At 48.6% G+C, this 21,504-nt stretch overlaps 1 protein-coding gene and 1 long non-coding RNA gene across 4 annotated transcripts in view; one reads left to right on the forward strand and one right to left on the reverse strand.

Moving 5' to 3' along the window:
* LOC143807253 (uncharacterized) overlaps window positions 1–11,411 on the reverse strand; it is a 165,794-nt gene extending 154,383 nt beyond the window's left edge. Inside the window, exon 1 of the long non-coding RNA XR_013221684.1 lies at window positions 11,353–11,411. This is a non-coding gene — a long non-coding RNA (uncharacterized LOC143807253). The remainder of the gene's footprint in view (window positions 1–11,352) is intronic.
* The window catches only part of PLCG2 (phospholipase C gamma 2), a 182,677-nt gene that overhangs the window by 6,495 nt on the left and 154,678 nt on the right, over window positions 1–21,504 (forward strand). The window lies entirely within an intron of this gene.

A 21,504-nucleotide genomic window follows, 5' to 3' on the forward strand; every position in this document is an offset into this window, starting at 1 on the left:
AAGATCCTGGGTGCCGTGGAGAGACCGAAGGGCATGGCTGTATACTGGAAATGATGAATCTCCCCCTCTAGAGTTACTGCCACTCGTTAAGTATTTTTGATACCTACTATGGATAGGGAGATGGTAGTAGGCATCTTTTAAATCAATGCCGCCCATTCTACAATTTGGGAAAAGGAGCTTAATGGCCGATCTAATAGACTCCATTTTAAACGTATAATTTTTAATAAACGTATTGAGTTTTTTAAGATTTATAATTGTTCGAAATGAACCATCGGGTTTAGGGATTAAAAATAACGGAGAGTAGAACCCTTTACCCTCTTGTCCCTTTGGCACCCTAACTAAAACATTTTTAACTATGACTTCTAATTTCCAGTTCAAGGGCCTTCTGTTGCACTGGTGAGGAAAGGGCTGTTAAAATAAAGGAATCATGGGGAATTTGGAGGAATTCTATTTTCATTCCTTCCTTAATAATATTTAGCACCTAGGAACTTGACGTGATTTTTCGCCATTGGGGAAGGAAAAATTTTAACCTACCCCCTACTGGGGTGTCTGGTGTTTCAGAATTTATTGTCTCTACGGAAGGGGGGGCCTTTGAACATAGTGCCACCCTGTTTTCCCTCTCTTGTGGCCCATCGTGACGATCTTTCATTTTGTGTTCTTTTCCCGAACGGCCTCTTCCTAAAGGTCTTCCTATAGAAAGGAATTGAGGGGTCAGGGAAGGCTTTTTTCCTCTCTTTTGCTTTTTTGAGGATCTCGTCTAATGCTTTCCCAAACAAAAACTCACCCTCACACGGAATAGCGCAGATCTTAGCCTTTGACTGCGTATCCCCCTTCCAGCTCTTCATCCATAACGCACGTCTGGCATTATTAATCAGACCGGCTGATCTTGCTGCAAGGCGAAGAGAGTCAGCTGAAGCATCGGCCATGAATGCTGCTGCACCTCTAATTAGTGGTATCGCATCCCGCAATTTTTGTCTGGAGACCCCCTGTTCGATCTGTTGATCCAGCTGATCAATCCAAACAAGCATGGATCTAGCAGTGCAAGTACTGGCAATTGATGGTTTAAATATGCCCGTGGAAGCCTCCCATGATCGTTTCAGTGACGATTCTGCCTTCCGATCTAGAGGATCAGAAAGTAGGCTCGACTGGTAGAGCTGACTGTTTTGAGGTGGAGGCGACTGCAGCGTCCACCTTAGGGATTTTAGTCCATGAAATTAACTCCTCATCATTAAAGGGGTACTTCCTTTTGGAGGCTGACGGGAGAAAACCTCTCTGGTCCTGTTTCTCCCACTCCCTCTTTATCAGTGCCTTAACCGCAGGAATTACTGGGAATGCTCTTCTCTTCCTCTCTGCCAACCCTGCAAACATGATGTCTTGTGCAGTTTGGTCGTCTTTTGCATCCTCACAACCTATAGTATTCCTGATGGATTTTACTAGGTTGTCCACCCCATCAAGGGGAAAACAAGCTCGACCCTCAATGTCGGAATGTGTTGAGGAAGAGGATGATGCCTGTGAGGAGTCTGAGTGGATAACGCCTTCCTCCTCGGACTCAGAGCTGGATATAGCCTTTTCTTTCCCGGATTTTTTAGGGGGGGTACTGGCTTGTGAGATGGCCTGTAATTCCTCTCTAATTATGGCCCGTATATCTGTGACCGACATAGATGGACTCTGCATTGTTTCCGCCATACACTGATTGCAGAGTTTTTTGGGGTGGGAATCTGGGAGAGGTTCGTCACATAACGCACATTGTTTGTGCTTAGATTTCTGTCTCTTTTTGGCCTGGGATAAGAAGACATTTGTGGAAAAGGGTGTCAGCTTTATAGGCAGAGGGGAAATTACACTCACCCAGTGAAGCTGTACGGTACCGAAATAGGAGGTTGCGACTTTCTGGATCTTGAATCCTTGGTCTCACTCCTGTGGCTGGCATATGAGGACCTTCTGCTGGCTGGCTCACCTGCTGGGTCCACTGTTTTGCCTGGGGACGACATGTTGCATCGCCTGTGCGTTTGCAACTTCCCCCTTTTTATAGGCCAAGATCCGGTCAGTAAACTTTTTTTTTTTTTTTTTTTTTTTCTTCTACAGCGGTGTACTGCGCATGCGCGAAACCGCGCTTTCCCCCACCGCTGTGTGAGTGACCCGGAAGTGTGCCTCTACCTCCGGGTCATTCTGGGGATTCTTACACCGCTCCACGCATGTGCGGCCGCCATCTTATCCCGGCCTGCGCTATGGAGCGGTGTACCGGCTGCCGCTGCAGCTGTGCCGCAGATCCCGGACCCTTTACCTGCTTGTCCGCGTCTGGAGCCTCTTCAAGGCCGCACCTCTGCAGCGTTGCTCCGTGGAATCGGCGGCGTCTCCCCCAGACTCAGCCATCCCACATGCCGGACAGACGAGGGGGGAGCCGTCTAACGGAATCTCCCCCGACGCTGCATCTGGACTGCATCCCCTGCCGTTCCCGCAGAAACCGCACAGGCGGATGCTCCTAGCCCAGGTATGATCTTCTGTAGTCTTCTCAGAGATCCTGTCCCCTGGGAACAGGAAACCTAAACTGAGGAGGAGAGGGGGACCGCCCCCTTTTATGTCTGTGTAGGTTTCCTGTTCCTTGGGGCGGATCCCTATCTCTCCAGTGGGTGCTGTCATGGCGAAGGGTAAAAAGTCGATCACCACCTGGTTCATCTTTTCGCACATCCCATTGGTTTGAGGATGGTACGGCGTGGTTCGGATCTTCTTACACCCGTACAGTTGGCAGAACTCTTGGAACACTTCGGCTTCGAACGCTGGTCCCTGATCGGTCAGTACCTTCTCCGGGTAGCCATGGGGCCTACAAAAGTACTGCTGGAAGGCCTTGGTGGCAGTCCTGGCCGTTAGATCCTTGACAGGTACAACCACCAAAAATCTGGAGTAGTGATCTACGATGGTAAGAGCGTAGATATAGCCTGACCGGCTAGGTGTCAACTTCACATGATCCAGCGCGACCAGTTCGAGCGGCCGTTTGGTGATGATAGGCTGCAGGGGAGCCCTTTGGCTGCCTCGGTCCTTCCTGCGTAGGCTACATGGACCGCACTCCCGGCACCACTTCTCAATGGCTCTCTTCATGCCAATCCAATAGAACCTCCCTCGGAGTAGCCTCTCTAGCTTCCTCCATCCGAAGTGTCCGGCTCCATCATGGTAGGCTCCCAGAACCATGGGCGCATCTCGCCTTGGCACCACTATCTGCCACACCAATTCATGAGTACGTGGGTCGATGCTCCTCCTGCACAGCTTGCCATCATGGATAAACAGTTTGCTTCTCCCCTTCCACAGCTGTTGGGTTTTCTGTGTATCATCTGGGCCGGGATGCAACCCTGCCTGCGTCAAGAGCTCTTTCACCCGACGGACCGCGGGGTCACCATCCTGGGTCTCCGCCCACCCGTGATGGGGCAGGGGATTCAGCGTGGCATCCGGTTGGTTCCTGTGCCTGTTCTTCACATGATGAGAGTTCTGAGTGGCTTTGGGGCGATGGAACGCAGGCAGCTCCACCTCTTCAAGTGCCTCCGGGTCTTCTCCCGTTTCTGGCAAATTGGGCATTCGGGACAAGGCATCGGCATTGGCATTCTTGTGTCCTGCCCGGTACTTGATGGTGAAATCGTAGTTGGACAGCCGGGCCATCCACCGCTGTTCCAAGGCCCCGAGTTTGGCAGTATCCAGATGCGTTAGCGGATTGTTATCCGTAAAGACGGTGAATTTCGCGGAGGCCAGGTAGTGTTTGAACCTCTCTGTCACTGCCCAGACGATGGCAAGGAATTCCAGCTTAAAGGAACTGTAGTTGTCAGGGTTCCTTTCCGTGGGACGGAGTTTCCTGCTGGCGTAAGCGATCACCCTTTCTTTGCCTTTCTGGACCTGGGACAGCACGGCTCCTAATCCCACATTGCTGGCATCTGTGTACAGCACAAACGGTTGGTCGTATTCGGGGTAAGCCAGTACCTCTTCTCCCGTCAGTGCCGACTTCAAACAAGTGAAGGATCCCTCCAGCTCCTCGTTCCAATCAAAGGGGGTGTTCTTCCCCTTGGTCTTCTTTGGTTGGCCTACCAACAGGTTTTGCAAGGGTGCGGCCTTCCTGGTGAAGTCCTTAATGAACCTCCGGTAATAGCCTACCAGCCTGAGGAACTGCCGGACTTCGTGGAGGTCACTGGGCTTTGGCCAGTCCTTGATCACCGTGACCTTGTCGGGGTCTGGGGCCACTCCTTCAGCGCTCACCATATGGCCCAGGTATTGCACTTTAGGTTTCAGCAGATGACACTTGGACGGTTTCACCTTTAAGCCAAAGTTGGACAGGGCTTCAAACACCTCGGCCAGGTGCTTCAGATGATCTTCGTAGGTCTTAGAGAAGACAATGACATCATCCAAATACAGCAGCACGGTTTCGAAGTTCATGTGCCCCAGGCAGCACTCCATCATCCTCTGGAACGTCCCGGGAGCATTGCACAATCCGAATGGCATGTAATTGAATTCGCAGAGACCCATTGGCGTCGTGAAGGCCGTCTTCTCTTTGTCCGCCTCCGCTACAGGAACCTGCCAGTACCCACTGGTGAGATCTAAGGTAGAGAAGTAGTTAGCAGATTTTAAGGCAGCCAGAGACTGCTCTATCCTGGGCAGTGGGTATGCGTCCTTATGTGTAATGCGATTCAACTGCCTGTAATCAACACACATCCTCATTGTACCATCTTTCTTTTTAACAAGGACTAACGGAGCTGCCCAGGGGCTACAGCTGTCTCTCACCACCCCAGCCTCCTTCATTTCCCGCAACATGTCCTTGGCACACTGGTAATGAGCTGGGGGTACAGGGCGATATCTCTCTTTTATGGGTCGGTGATCTCCCGTGGGGATATGATGTTGGATCCCTTTCACCTGCCCAAAATCTAAGGGGTGTTTGCTGAATACCTGCTCGTACTCGTGTACCACCCTGTAGGCCCCCTGTTTTTGATGGGATGGGGTAGAGTCAGTGCCCACATGCAATTCCCGACACCAGTCTTTCGAGTGCTCTGCAGAACCGTTGTCCTCCGCCACGTTTGACGGGACCAAGGGTTCAGGTGTCTGTATCACACTATTATTAACAGTGAACAATTTGGCGAGCGTGGCATACTTGGTGAGGTTTCCTCCCCACAATTGAGGACACGTACGGGCACTCTCCCCTGGTGAACGTCGACCACCCCCCGGGCTGTCAGAATAGTAGGCCTATTGTCTGAATATACGGGTTCTACCAAGGCCTGGTAGTCCTTTCCCCTGAGGCCTATGGCTGCCCGACACCATATTAACATTTCACTCCTGGGGGGTATCGCGATGGGGTTTGAATCACTCACAGTGACACGACCAATCTCACCACCAGTCAGCTCTACCTGCTGTCTCTGCATCAGAGCTCTGATTTCCTTCTGCAGGGCACGTTGCTCACTGTGGCCAGCGGTTTCTGCCACCTGTTGCAACAAAACAATAACTTCTGCAAGACAATTTTCTATAACATTAGTACCAAGAGTCATCATGGGATTACATTCTCGACGATCAATATCAACAATCACAATCCCTTGGGCTTTCAATTCCACCCGCCCCACCTTGATGGTGACCTCCTTATACCCCACTTGTGGCAACGGCTGACCATTACTGGCTATTATGGTGAAATCATCGTCAGGGCCACGAGTAATATCAGTGTCCTCCCAATACCGTTTATAAAGCATGTAAGGTATAGTCGTCACCTGAGAACCGGTGTCCAGCAAAGCGTTCAAGGGGATTCCATCAACCACTACAGGGAGAACTGGTCGTCCTCCAATATACTTGGTTCTCCAATGCTGCGGGCCTGACCGTCCTACTCCTGGTGGTTGGCCCTTTGCCCCAGGGGTTGCTCGTTTAAAGGACAGTACCTTGCAAGGTGGCCCACCTGGTGACAGCGGCGGCAGATGGGTCGTCCGTCCTGATGGAAGCGATCGCTGTCCCGGCCTCTGGTCGGTGGGGTCCTCTTCTGTCGCGTCCAGGGGACATCTTCTGGTCTGGAGGCTAGCCGGATCTTTTCCTTGGGGGCCTCCTGTAGGGACTGCACCGTCCGGGCTAGGGCAGCAACGCTCTTGGTCAGCTCCTGCATCTGAAGACGGAGTCCTGCAGGGGAGTCGTCCTCGAAGCTCTGGGCGTCGGCCTCTGCGGCAACTGGGGTATCCAGGTATCCTCCTGGTGGTATGTGAGAGCAGGGCGCCTGGGTGGTATTGCGCGGCTGGGCTGTCGCTCCTGCAATGCCTGGATAGCTTTATCTTTGAATTGCGCAAAAGTCAAGTCTGGATTTTGCATGGCCAGGAAGTGCAATTGGCCCCGCTGGTGACTGCACAGGAGCCCCTCAATGAACCGCTCCTTCAGGAGTTTATCCTCATCCTGCATGCTGCCGGGGTCACTCTGCTTAATGGCCCGCATCGCCTCCTGGAGATTGAGGGCATAGTCCTGTAAGCTATCCTGCGGTCGCTGTTTGCATCCATAGAAAGTCAGTTTAATTTCTGTAGCAGTGCGAGTATCAAAGGTGGCTTTAAGCTTTGCAAAAATCTGCTGTGCAGTTCCCTTATCCTCGGCGGGCCAGGACTTCAATTCTCTCAGAGCCGCCCCAAAGAGTTGGCCGGTTATCATATGAACCTTCTGAGGCTCTGTCAGGGGATAGAACTTGAGCAGGCTGCAGAGCCCTTCCTTAAAGTCAGTGAATGTATGCGAGTCCCCAGAGTATCGTGGGAGCCAGGCCGCTCCGGGCAGGTACGGCATAGAGAAGGGCATTATGGCTTTTGTGTTAGCGGCAGTGTCCGAGTGGCTGAGGGGAACAGCGGGTTCTGCGGCAACCGGTGGTGGTATTAGGGCCGCGGCTTCGCCCGCTGCGGGGACCGGAGCTGCCCCTGCGTCCGCAGCCGCCACCTCCTCTCCTCCCGACTTGGACATGGCTGTCCCTTCCTCCCACTAACCTGCTGGAGGTCGGAATTCCTCTTCCGGGATTGGCGCCTTACCGCGCTTTCCGTTCCGCGCTTCTTTTGGCCAGTTCCGCCCACGAAGCTAAGGCTCCTCCCTCCGTGCGCGGCAATGGCGAATTTTGGCGGTAAATGGCAATACACAGTCCAAGCACAATAAATCACAGTTCCAAGGCACACATGACCTGATTTTTCAGGCTTAAGTAGATCCTGTTCGTGACGCCAAGTTGTAGCACCCCCACTGCCGCAGGGCCGAGGGGTACCCGGTACCGGGCCTCTGAGTCTCTGCTCTGGGGTGGTCACGGTGGCTAGACCCGGTCCGTGACCCTGCTGAGGGGCGCACAATGATAGATGCGATGGTAATGTTGCGGTGCAATGTAGGTCGTAGTAAATAACGAGGACACCAGGTTGCAGTCTCTTTACCTCTTTACTGAAGGTTTTAGAGTCCTCAGTCCAGAGTGCTGTCAACAGGGCTGTCAGAGACCGGCCGGTCCAAAGGCACATCAGGAGTTCTCTTTACAGGTGGGAATCAGTGTCTACCTCCTAGCGCTGTGTGTTGTAGTCTTTCCCTGCTGAGCTCCCGGGATAGTCCTCACAACTGATTCTGCCTGTCTCTCATGTTCGTTCTCTCCGTCCCCCAGGTGATATGGTAGGACGCACCCGTATGACGGGGTAGGCCTGGAGTTCTTCCGGGACCCTAGAGTCGCCCCTCTCCCACAGCTGCCTCCGTTGTCTGCTTAGGTGATTTGTGTGAGACAGCCAACCTATAATTGGCTGCCCTGCCGTGGTTTGCAGTAGTACTTAGAGTCTCTTACTTGCTCGGCGTTCCGGCCACCGACTGTTTGTGCCTCAGAAGGATGTTGCCTCGGTCTAACAGCACGACTCCTTCTGGTCTTAATTCCTCTTTACTGTATTCCCGTTGTTCACTGGTTAGTTCTGCTCTTAGGAGTCTGCCAGGATCCCATCCCTGACAGATCCTCTCACTAGCTCTTCCCAGTTACTTCTCTCTCTGTTTTCCTGTCCAACCCCCAGTTTTACCAGAGTGTGAGGAGTGGCCTACTAGATAGAACCACCCCCCCTGGTGGCCGGAGTGTGAAGTGTAGTGTGAGTGTTACCTGGTCAGAGAAACTCCTTTAGTGCAATCAGACGTACCATAGCTCCCCTTAGTGGCGGAGCCACAGTACTGCAACGACCAGGACTCTGGGGCGCTGCAATTCCATAGCTGGAAATCCAGGGCCTTCCATGTATTGCAAGGTATGGATCACGCTCATGCACTTTCCATGCAATGGGCAAGCTACATTTCCAGAAGCCGGACCTGCAGAGAAAGACAACCCACCTTTAAGGTTATCAGTCACGTTGTGCATGGGATCTGATCTGCATCAGGAAGAATGTGAAAGAGCAGGAGGAGCTAACAAATTTATATATACACTAGCTGAAGAGCCCAGCGTTGCCTGGGCATAGTAAATATCTGTGGTTAGTTATAGCACCTCACTTCTCTTATTTTCCCATCACGCCTCTCATTTTCCCCATCACATCTTTCATTTTCCCCCTCACATCTCTCATTTTCTCCCTCACACCTCTCATTTTCCCCCTCACTCCTCTTATTTTCCCCCTCACTCCTCTCATTCCCCCCTAACACTTGTCATTTCGACCTCACATCTGTCATTTTCCGATCACTCCACTATTTTCCCTCACTCCTCTCATTTTGCACTCACACCTTTTCATTTTCACCTCACACCTCTCATTTTCACCTCAGTATATACATGTTTGTCATCTCCCTTATATATAGTATACACCTGTATGTCATCTCCTGTATATAGTATATACCTGTATGTCATCTCCCCTGTATATAGTATATACCTGCTGTGTGTCATCTCCCCTGTATATAGTATATACCTGTATGTCATCTCCTATATATAGTATATACCTGTATGTAATCTCCTGTATATAGTATATACCTGTGTGTCATCTCACCTATATATAGTATATATCTGTGTGTCATCTCCTGTATATAGTTTTTTCCTGTATGTCATCTCCTCCTGTACATAGCATATACCTGTATGTCATCTCCTCCTGTATATACTATATATCTGTAGGTAATCTGCTCCTGTATATAGTATATACCTGTGTGTCACCTCCTCCTGTATATAGTATATACCTGTATGTCATCTCCTCCTGTATGTAGTATGTACCTGTATGTCATCTCCTCTATATAGTATATACCTGTGTGTCATCTCTCCTGTATATAGTATATATCTGTGTGTCATCTCCCCCTGTATATAGTATATACCTGTGTGTCATCTCCCCTGTAAATAGTATATACCTGTGTGTCATCTCCTCCTGTATATAGTATATATCTGTATGTCATCTCCTCCTGTATTAGACCTCGTTCACACGTTATTTGGTCAGTATTTTTACCTCAGTATTTGTAAGCTAAATTGGCAGCCTGATAAATCCCCAGCCAACAGTAAGCCCACCCCCTGGCAGTATATATTAGCTCACACATACACATAATAGACTGGTCATGTGACTGACAGCTGCCGGATTCCTATATGGTACATTTGTTGCTCTTGTAGTTTGTCTGCTTATTAATCAGATTTTTATTTGTGAAGGATAATACCAGACTTGTGTGTGTTTTAGGGCGAGTTTCGTGTGTCAAGTTGTGTGTGTTGAGTTGCGTGTGGCGACATGCATGTAGCGACTTCTGTGAGATGAGTTTTGTGTGGCGACATGCGTGTAGCAACTTTTTGTGTGTCGAGTTGCATGTGACAGGTTAGTGTAGCAAGTTGTGTGCAGCAAGTTTTACGCATGGCGAGTTTTGCGCGTGGCGAGTTTTATGTGTGGTGCCTTTTGAGTATGTGCAAGTTTTGTGTGAGGCAACTTTTGCATGTGTTGCAACTTTTGTGCATGTGGCAATTTTTCCGCGTGTGCAAGTGTTGCGTGTGGCGAGTTTTCCATGAGGTGAGTTTTGCACGTGTGGCGAGTTTTGCATGTGGAGAGTTTTGCGCGTGGCGAGTTTTGAGCGGCGACTTTTGTGTTTCGACTTTTATGTGGCGAGGTTGGTGTATGTGTGGTGAAATGTGCGCTGAGGGTGGTATATGTGTTCGAGCACGTGGTAGTGTGTGGCGCATTTTGTGTGTGTGTTCATATCCCCGTGGTGGTGTGGTGATTATCCCATGTCGGGGCCCCACCTTAGCAACTGTACAGTATATACTCTTTGGCGCCATCGCTCTCATTTTTTAAGTCCCCCTTGTTCACATCTGGCAGCTGTTAATTTGCCTCCAACACTTTTCCTTTCATTTTTTCCCCATTATGTAGATAGGGGCAAAATTGTTTGGTGAATTGGAAAGCGCGGGGTTAAAATTTCACCTCACAACATAGCTTTGACGCTCTCGGGGTCCAGACGTGTGACTGTGCAAAATTTTGTGGCTGTAGCTGCGACGGTTCAGATGCCAATCCCGGACATACACATATACACACATACACACACACATTCAGCTTTATATATTAGATTTCTGAGAAAATACTATATTTTATTTTTTATGTTCCTGCTCTTTTTAGGCTGAGTCGAGTGGGCGGTCCTATTCAGTGATTGTTATATGGTGGGACAGCTGTATATCACAAAGAAGGACCGCCTACTTGACCTTTTACTGCATGACTGCAGAGACAGCTGTCAATCACAACAAAGGACCGCCTACTTGACCCTTTACTGCATGACTGCATAGACAACTGTCAATAACAATGTTGGACCTCCTATTTGACCCTTTCCTGTATGACTTCAGAGACTACTGTCAGTCACAATGTAGGAACGCCTATTTGATCTTTTCCTGCACGACTATGGAGACAGCTGTAAATCACAACGTTAGGACCGCCTACTTGACCCTTTCCTGTATGACTGCAGAGACTACTGTCAATCACAACATAGGACTGCCTACTTGCCCTTTCCTGTCTGACTTCAGCGACTACTGTCAATCACAACATAGGACCGCCTACTTGATCTTTTCCTTTATAACTATAGAGACAGCTGTCAATCACAACATAGGCCCACCTACTTGACTCCTAATTTAAAAAAAAAGAGTGGGAACATAATCAAATAAAATGCCATCTTTTCCCAGAAAACTGTATATCAATCTGTTCAGCTCCTGCTCTACAACTTGCTGCCAGTAGATCAGACATCTCCAATGTGACAGGTCCCCTTTAAGTGTGTCTCATCCAGGGCTGCATCTGTTAAATAAGTTGGGCAAGTGTTTGGCCAATGAATAACGGGCATCTGACCCTCACCTGCTCATTGCATTACTTGCCCCTGGACAAAAAAAAAAAATCACATTCTGAGAAATATACGACTTATATGAATTAAGAAAAAAATCCCATGGATTAAAAATCCAGGACTCACAAAGAAGCATCTTGCGCAGCGTGGCTTCCGTCATTTCAATTAGAGGAGCAGACGTTTCCATTTCTTCGTTTCCTGCAAAAAAATAAAAATCTATTCTCAGACAGTCATATATGTGATGGAGGAACGTGGATGTACAGGTGACCTTTGTCCACCTACATCCATCCCCTCATTAGCTTTATAGCAGCTTCCTGGCACAGATTTGGTGACATGACTGATCGCTCCTGTAAATGCCAATCAGGCACCTTCCTACATGACAAATTGCAAGTACTAAGGTCACCAATTAGATACTGGTTGGATCATTTCATGTCAGATCCAATCTTTTCTTAAAAATAAAAGATGTAATATATTTTTCCTATTTGATCTCCCGCCCTCCTGCATAACTCTCTCGCGTTCAATCTGAGCCTCCTGGTGCACGGAGAATAATTATTCATTATTTTTGGACAATTTTCGTTTGCAACCCAAGACTATTAATTAACTTGTGGTCATAAATAATACTGCAAGTGCACCGGTATGGGAGAGAACTTGCAGTAAAATTCATTGCCACAGTTTATGGAATGGTAGCCCCTGTAATCAGCTGATCGGTGGAGATGCCAGCTTGCAGTACCATTCATCACCACTAGACAATGTGAGGCGCTGTGCCAGGTATGGTGTGCCGCAGCCTCTTCAATCAGCTGATCGTGGCTGTGAAAGGAGCAGCACACCCCCCAATCTAGGACAGGCCATCAATATGACAGTCCTGGAATACCCCTTTATGGCAACTCCCCCCAGTAGTGGCTGCAGATACTATATTGTGCTTTGCTGCCTATGCAGATCAGTTCAGACCCTTGTAAGAATATATCTAAAGAATCAGTGTTGATAGAATGGTCGCAGGGCGGACATTCAGCAGATGCAGAAACAAATGATGGAGATCAGTTGTCTGTAACCGGTGAGTCTCCAGCTGTGAAATTACAACCACCAACATGCGGCTGTCAGGGGATGCCTGGAGTAGTAGTCAGGGTACCTCTGTGATAATAGTCAGGGTACACCTGGAGTAGTAGTTAGGTTATACCTGGAGTAGTAGTCAGGGTACCTCTGTGATAATAGTCAGGGTACCTCTGTGATAGTAGTCAGGGTACCTCTGTGATAATAGTCAGGGTACACCTGTAGTAGTAGTCAGGTTATACCTGGAGCAGTAGTCAGGGTGCACCTGGAGTAGTAGTCAGGGTACGCCTGGAGTAGTAGTCAGGTTATACCTGGAGCAGTAGTCAGGCTACACCTGGAGTAGTAGTCAGGGTACGCCTGGAGTAGTAGTCAGGGTACCTCTGTGATAATAGTCAGGGTACGCCTGGAGTAGTAGTCAGGTTATACCTGGAGCAGTAGTCAGGGTACATCTGTGATAATAGTCAGGCTACACCTGTAGTAGTAGTCAGGTTGTACCTGGAGCAGTAGTCAGGGTGCACCTGGAGTAGTAGTCAGGGGATTCCTTGAGTGGCAGTCAGGGTACGCCTGGAGTCATAGTCTGATGAGTCACTGGAGGTTGTCGGCTATTGATATAGATAATAATAGCTATAAAGGCACAGAAAACACCCTTTATCTTGGCACAAAACGGTGAAACCGTAAAATAAACAAATTGTCAGTCCTGAATTATTTCCCGGGCCGTCTCAGAGTTTATATTTGGCAGCGAGTTCTGCCGTTGTCACTATGGCGCTGTCTGGCAGCTCGGAGGTACTGTATACTCCTTGGAGTCAGCATGAAGCAGCCGCACCTGCACCTGTCCTGCTGGAACGTGCTGCAACGTCACCGCTCTGCGGCTCCGACATGTTGGCACAGCTATACGGATCAAATTCATGGAGAAGCCACGATCTGCAAATATCTGATCCAAGGAGGTGAAAGTGGAAACAGAAATATTGGAGACGACAAGGTCCACTTTCACTGGGGTCCAGGACCTTCTAGCTACGTTTTGTACAGACACCTTTGCAATGCTAGTGCAGCGCCCCAGAGTCCTGGTCGTTGCAGTACTGATGCTCCGCCGCTAAGGGGGGCTATGGTACGTCTGATGGCACTGAAGGAGTTCACCTGACCAGGTATCACAGACACCAATACATTTCACAGTCTGGCCTCCAGGGGGAGCTAAGGGTGCTATGTATTAGGCCACTCCTCACAATCTGGTAAAACTGGGGGTTAGACAGGAAGTTAGAGAGAAGCTGACTGGGTTGGAGCCAGGCAACATCCTGTGGCAGAGGGTGTTGCAGGGGAAGATTCAGGGGGGTCCCTGTCAGGGGTGGGATCCTGACAGAGGCCTAGCGAACAGAGAGAACGTTACGGGACCGCGCCTGCACGAGATAGCGGCGGTGCCCTAAGAAAAGGACAAGAAGCGAGGTTTATTGTGCTGAGTGAGAAACGAGATCAACGCAACAAGGAGAAACACCAGTAGGAGTCGTGCTGTAAGACGAGGCAACATCCTACTGAGGCGCGTAGCCGGTGGCCGGAACGCCAAGGAAGTATTGAGCTCCAGGCCTTACTTCAAACCTACGGCAGGACAGTCAGTTATAGGCGGGCTGTCTCACTCAAATCACCTAAGAAGACATAGGGGGCAACAACTGAAGAGGGGCGACACTAGGGTCCCGGAAGAGCTCCGAGCCTACCCGTCATACGGGTGCGTCCTAGCCATATGATCTGGGGGACGAAGAAGAACATCATAATCGAGTTGTGAGGGAACTTCAGAAACAGACACAACAGTTGTGGGGACTATCCCCTAAGCACAGCAGGGGAGGACCACAACACACAAGCGCTAGAAGGTAGGCACAGATTTCCACCTGCAAAGGGAACTCTGGAGGTGCCATCGGACCGGCCGGACTTGCGCAGCCTGGTTAACCGTATTCCGGACTGAGGATCCTGAAGCCTTCAGTAAAGAGGTAAAGAGACTGCAACCTGGTGTCCTTGTTATTTACTGTGATCTGCACCGCACCACTACAACATCATTTCCACCTTCATTGTACGCCCCTCAGCAGGGTCACGGACCGGGTCTAGCCACCGTGACAACCCCAGAGCAGAGACTCAGAGGCCCGGTACCGGGTACCCCTCGGCCCTGCGGCAGTGGGGACGCTACAACTTGGCGTCACGAACAGGATGTACTTAAGCCTGAAGAATCAGGTCATGTGTGCCTTGGAACTGTGATTTATTGTGCTTGGACTGTGACTTATCGCAAAGACTGTGGATTGCCATTTGCCACCAAAACCAGCCGCCATTACAGCGCTGAGGAGAGCGCAGGAGGAGAAGAGGGGCGTGGAGTAGGCGTGGACCAGCTGAAGAGCGCGAAAGACAATGGCCGCCCAGTGTAAATATTTAGGCCCCTTGAGGATGTGTCCGTCAGCAGCCGAGATCCGCCTCCTGATCCTCAATGGTGGGCAGAGACAAAGAAAACGGAACCGCCCACGAAGGAGAGAGCGGGAAAAGGACCAGGAAGAAGAAGTCAGCGACATGGAGGACGCCATGGCGAGCCACCCGGAGCCGGAGCGTGGGGCCGGAGTGGATGAGCTCGGCGACCAACTCCGGCGGATGCAGCTGAGCACTGAGGCCGGGTGGAAGAAGATCTTCATCGGGAGCCTCATCAGACGTCTGTTGGCAGCCTCGTCTGGTCCGGAGCAGGAAAGAAGTTCCAGCGCTCCGAAGCCAGAAAGCAAGGCCCTGCCGGAAAGCGAGGTGCTGCAAACGGAGATGACAACGCCACAGCGCAAGGCCCTGCAACTAGCGTTCCAGACCCCAGCGGAGACGGAGCAGATCGGCACCGGAGGGACCGCATCTGAAGCAGGTATGAAGAACGACCCTGCCACGCCAGCAGAGGACTTGCTGATAGGCCCCGTCGCGGTACCCCCTCTCTCTGGGACCTATAGACTCCAGCGCTTTACACCCTGGGATCGGGCCACGGGTATGGAGCACTTTTTAAAGGCCCCGAGCTCGCCGATCCCCTTGCCGGGCGAAGTCTATGCGGAGCTACGGCCGCCAGAGCAAGAGTAAACCTCGATGCCATGGATATGTATATAGTTCATTTAACTGTTTGTCTTCTTGCTTGTTTCTGCTGCTACAACCTGACTTGGGTTAACTCTTAAAGGGATCCCTTTGTTTACCCGGGATCCCTTCCTCTGCTTTTGTTTTTGTTTTCAGTTTTATCATTGTTGAAAGAACTGCTGGATCATGAACACTGCATGATTACAAACTCACTGTAAATAGTTTGCACCTTCTTAAAGGTGCCCTCTACTGGTTTTACAAAAGAAAGGACTCTCTGCGAAGAAACTGTTCCTGGAAACAGCACCGGAGTCCTTACTGCATACGGACTTGCAGCGTGAGAAGTTGCACTACCTCATAGAGACTTGGTCCCTTCTTAAAGGGGACGTTCATCAATAGCACTTAGAGAATGATGATACTTTAACAGAAGAAGTAATAATGCTGACATGTAGCAGTTATATGTAGTTAGCTAGTTAATTGTAAGGAATGTTTAATAATGTGTTAGAGAATGAGGACAGGAAGTGGACCCGTACGGGGTTAGTCGGTGAGTCCTCCTAGGAGCCATACAGAGATGGCTCGGTGATCCTGAACTGAGAGATGGATGATACGTTCTATACTGTGTATAGTAGCAGAAAGGCAGTAGGCCCGGGCGGAAAGGGGCGGTCCTGCAACAGAACGAGAGGCAGTAGGCCTGGGACAGATAGACAGGCGGTCCTGCAGATGTAAGGATGGAAAATGAAGGAAAAGTTGATTAGCCTTATAGCGTTTTATAAGAAGGTCTTTAGTGGATTCAGTGTGTACGTCCTTAAAGGCAATGTTAAATTATTGTTCAAAAATTTGCACTTAGTAGAATACCCGGTTGGGTAAGAGAAGTTATTTATAGTATGTTATTTAAAATATTTAACCATGTTTGTAACGTTCAAGTGTCCTTACCTCCCATAAAGGGAAGCTCTGTTCAAATTTGCTTATTGTTATTGCATTTCAAAATTGTATGTCTTTTTGCTGACATGTATTGTTGTTTTCTTCCCAGTCCAGGAGTACTGGATTTAACCGGGGGGGAGTGCAGCGCCCCAGAGTCCTGGTCGTTGCAGTACTGATGCTCCGCCGCTAAGGGGGGCTATGGTACGTCTGATGGCACTGAAGGAGTTCACCTGACCAGGTATCACAGACACCAATACATTTCACAGTCTGGCCTCCAGGGGGAGCTAAGGGTACTATGTATTAGGCCACTCCTCACAGTCTGGTAAAACTGGGGGTTAGACAGGAAGTTAGAGAGAAGCTGACTGGGTTGGAGCCAGGCAACATCCTGTGGCAGAGGGTGTTGCAGGGGAAGATTCAGGGGGGTCCCTGTCAGGGGTGGGATCCTGACAGAGGCCTAGCGAACAGAGAGAACGTTACGGGACGGCGCCTGCACGAGATAGCGGCGGTGCCCTAAGAAAGGACAAGAAGCAAGGTTTATTGTGCTGAGTGAGAAACGAGATCAACGCAACAAGGAGAAACACCAGTAGGAGTCGTGCTGTAAGACGAGGCAGCATCCTACTGAGGCGCGTAGCCGGTGGCCAGAACGCCGAGGAAGTATTGAGCTCCAGGCCTTACTTCAAACCAGGGTGGATTGATTTAAATCACGCCGATTTAAATCATGATTTAAATCACGATTTAAATCAAAAGATTTTTTTCTATTTAAATCGGATCGATTTAAATCATGATTTTAATCATGATTTAAATCACTGATTTAAATCAAAAGGTTTTTTTTAATATAAATCACGATTAAAATGAGAAGTGAGAGCAGTGCGCATGTGCGCCCATAGTTACACGGACAAAACTAGGGGCAACGATCTAACGCCAGGGTGAGGGGGGGACCCCAAAGTAAGTAAAAATCTTTTTTGTTTTACTATATGGCAATAGGTAGGTGTTTAAAAGCAGCATGTCTTAATTGTATAAACTATTAATAGCCTCCACATTTTGTTCATACTGCCCCTTTAATTCCACACTTCTAGCTTGGTTTCATTTTTGGTTTAGTTTCTTTTTCCATTCAGTTGACATGCCCAAACTTGTTGGATAGTCAGCATCCTACAGAAACCTCTGGAAGAGCATGGCATTGTGAATGTTACACATATACAGCCTTTATTCTACTGAGTTAAACAACTCAGCTTTATCTCATGATGGAAGAACCTTTTGGATGGTAAAATATTTTCCTCAAAAAGCAGTTTATTGAAAAAAATCCTATTTAAATCAAAAAAATCCGATTTAAATCAAAAAAATCCGATTTTTTTGATTTTTTTAAAAAAACATTGATTTTTATCCACCCTGCTTCAAACCTACGGCAGGACAGTCAGTTATAGGCGGGCTGTCTCACTCAAATCACCTAAGAAGACATAAGGGGCAACAACTGGAGAGGGGCGACACTAGGGTCCCGGAAGAGCTCCGAGCCTACCCGTCATACGGGTGCGTCCTAGCCATATGATCTGGGGGACGAAGAAGATCATAATCGAGTTGTGAGGGAACTTCAGAAACAGACACAACAGTTGTGGGGACTATCCCGTAAGCACAGCAGGGGAGGACCACAACACACAAGCGCTAGAAGGTAGGCACAGATTTCCACCTGCAAAGGGAACTCTGGAGGTGCCATCGGACCGGCCGGACTTGCGCAGCCTGGTTAACCATATTCCGGACTGAGGATCCTGAAGCCTTCAGTAAAGAGGTAAAGAGACTGCAACCTGGTGTCCTTGTTATTTACTGTGATCTGCACCGCACCACTACAACATCATCACCACCACCTTCCACCTTCATTGTACGCCCCTCAGCAGGGTCACGGACCGGGTCTAGCCACCGTAACAACCTGAGAGCAGAGACTCAGAGGCCCGGTACCGGGTACCCCTCGGCCCTGCGGCAGTGGGGGCGCTACACTTGCCTCTTGGATATTCGGGGTAAAACCTTTCTGAAATATCACCTTTATAGGACGACCAGACCTTTACCCAAAATGTCCTTCTAGATTTTAAGTTCTACCATATATCATATACTGTACACTGGCCATTTTGATGGAGAAGACCTCTTTCTCTAGAAGACCTCTTTCTCTAGAAGACCTCTTTCTCTTGAAGACCTCTTTCTCTTGAAGACCTCTTTCTCTTGAAGACCTCTTTCTCTAGAAGACCTCTTTCTCTAGAAGACCTCTTTCTCTTGAAGACCTCTTTCTCTTGAAGACCTCTTTCTCTAGAAGACCAATTTCTCTTGAAGACCTCTTTCTCTTGAAGACCAATTTCTCTAGAAGACCACTTTCTCTTGAAGACCACTTTCTCTTGAAGACCACTTTCTCTTGAAGACCACTTTCTCTTGAAGACCACTTTTGTTGTGATTTTGCTTTTTGCTCCCTCTAGTGGTCATTAGTGATTTGACTCTGGAGCTTCTGTCTTTTCCTATATCCTCACCTGGGCCGTTAGTTCAGGGGCGTTGCTATATAAGCTCCCTGGACCTTCAGTTCAATGCCTGGCATCGTTGAAATCAGAGCTAATCTGTTGTGCTCTTGTCCTTTGATCCGGGTTCCTGTATTTCAAGCTAAGTCTGCTTCCTTGCTTTTTGCTTTTGTTTTGTTTGGTATTTTTGTCCAGCTTGTTCCAATCTGTATCCTGACCTTTGCTGGAAGCTCTAGGGGGCTGGTGTTCTCCCCCCGGACCGTTAGACGGTTCGGGGGTTCTTGAATCTCCAACGTGGATTTTTATAGGGTTTTTGTTGACCAGATAAGTTATCTTGCTATATTCTGCTATTAGTAAGCTGGCCTCTCTTTGCTGAACCTGGTTCATTTCTGTGTTTGTCATTTCCTCTTACCTCACCGTTATTATTTGTGGGGGGCTTGTATCTTGCTTTGGGGTCCCTTTCTCTGGAGGCAAGAGAGGTCTTTGTTTTCTTCTCCTAGGGGTAGTTAGATTCTCCGGCTGGCGCGAGTCATCTAGCGATCACCGTAGGCATGATCCCCGGCTACTTCTAGTGTTGGCGTTAGGAGTAGCTATTTGGTCAACCCAGTTACCACAGCCCTATGAGCTGGATTTTTGAATCTCGCAGACTTACACGTTCCTCTGAGACCCTGTCCACTGGGGTCATAACAGTATGCCAGGCCTGTATTAAATGTTTAATGCATTGCAGAAGTGGGATAATAAGAAAGAAAATTTTGAGTTTTTTTTTTTTTCCCTCTCTCATTTTTTTTTTTTTTTTTTTTCTTTTCCCCTTTACCTCAGAGTGGCTTAAGCTTGCTGCAGACATGAATGTCCAGACCTTGATTACAAGTGTGGACCAGCTTGCCGCTCGTGTGCAGGGTATACAAGATTATGTTACCAGAAATCCTAGGTCTGAACCCAAGATTCCGATTCCTGAACTGTTTTCAGGAGACCGATTTAAGTTTAGGAATTTCAGGAATAATTGTAAATTGTTTTTGTCCCTGAAACCTTGTTCGTCTGGAGACTCTGCTAAACAAGTAAAAATTGTTATTTCATTCTTACGGGGTGACCCTCAAGATTGGGCTTTTTCGTTGGCGCCAGGAGATCCGGCATTGGCTGATATTGATGCGTTTTTTCTGGCGCTCGGTTTACTTTATGAGGAACCCAATCTTGAGATTCAGGCAGAGAAAGCCTTGCTGGCTATGTCTCAGGGCCAGGACGAGGCTGAGGTGTATTGCCAAAAATTTCGGAAATGGTCCGTGCTGACACATTGGAACGAGTGTGCACTGGCCGCTAATTTTAGAAATGGCCTTTCTGAGGCCATTAAGAATGTTATGGTGGGTTTTCCCATTCCCACAGGTCTGAATGATACCATGTCCCTGGCTATTCAAATTGACCGGCGGTTGCGGGAGCGCAAAACCGCAAATTCCCTCATGTTGTTGTCTGAACAGACATCTGATGTGATGCAATGTGATAGAAAAACCGCAAATTCCCTCATGGTGTTGTCTGAACGGACACCTGATTTGATGCAATGTGATAGAATCCTGACTAGAAATGAGAGGAAAATTCATAGACGCCGGAATGGCTTGTGCTACTACTGTGGTGATTCTACACATGTTATCTCAGCATGCTCTAAACGTATATCTAAGGTTGTTAGTCCTGTCACCGTTGGTAATTTGCATCCTAAGTTTATTCTGTCTGTAACTTTGATTTGCTCACTGTCATCTTATCCTGTCATGGCGTTTGTAGATTCAGGTGCTGCCCTGAGTCTTATGGATCTCTCATTTGCTAAGCGCTGTGGTTTTATTCTTGAACCATTAGAAAATCCTATCCCTCTTAGGGGTATTGATGCTACGCCATTAGCAGAAAATAAACCGCAGTATTGGACACAGGTTACCATGTGCATGACTCCTGAACACCGCGAGGTGATACGTTTTCTCGTTCTACATAAAATGCATGATTTGGTTGTTTTGGGGCTGCCATGGTTACAGACCCATAATCCAGTCCTTGACTGGAAGGCTATGTCAGTGTCTAGTTGGGGCTGTCGTGGTATTCATGAGGATTCCCTGCCTGTGTCTATTGCTTCTTCTACGCCTTCGGAAGTTCCGGAGTATTTGTCTGATTATCAGGATGTCTTTAGCGAGTCCAGGTCCAGTGCATTGCCTCCTCATAGGGAATGTGACTGTGCAATAGATTTGATTCCAGGCAGTAAATTTCCTAAGGGAAGACTGTTTAATCTGTCGATACCTGAACATACCGCTATGCGTTCATATATCAAGGAGTCTCTGGAGAAAGGACACATCCGTCCGTCTTCTTCCCCTCTTGGTGCGGGATTCTTTTTTGTGGCTAAAAAGGACGGATCTTTGAGGCCTTGTATTGACTATCGGCTTTTAAATAAGATCACTGTCAAATTTCAGTATCCTTTGCCGCTGTTGTCTGACTTGTTTGCCCGGATTAAAGGTGCCAAGTGGTTTACCAAGATAGACCTTCGTGGTGCGTACAACCTTGTGCGCATTAAGCAAGGGGATGAATGGAAAACCGCATTCAATACGCCCGAAGGTCATTTTGAGTACTTGGTGATGCCTTTTGGGCTCTCTAATGCCCCTTCAGTTTTTCAGTCCTTTATGCATGACATTTTCCGGAACTATCTGGATAAATTTTTGATCGTTTATCTGGATGATATTCTGTTTTTTTCTGATAATTGGGACTCGCATGTGGAGCAGGTCAGGATGGTCTTTAA

Source organism: Ranitomeya variabilis, chromosome 2, assembly GCF_051348905.1.
Source record: "Ranitomeya variabilis isolate aRanVar5 chromosome 2, aRanVar5.hap1, whole genome shotgun sequence".
Taxonomy (NCBI): Eukaryota; Metazoa; Chordata; class Amphibia; order Anura; family Dendrobatidae; genus Ranitomeya; species Ranitomeya variabilis.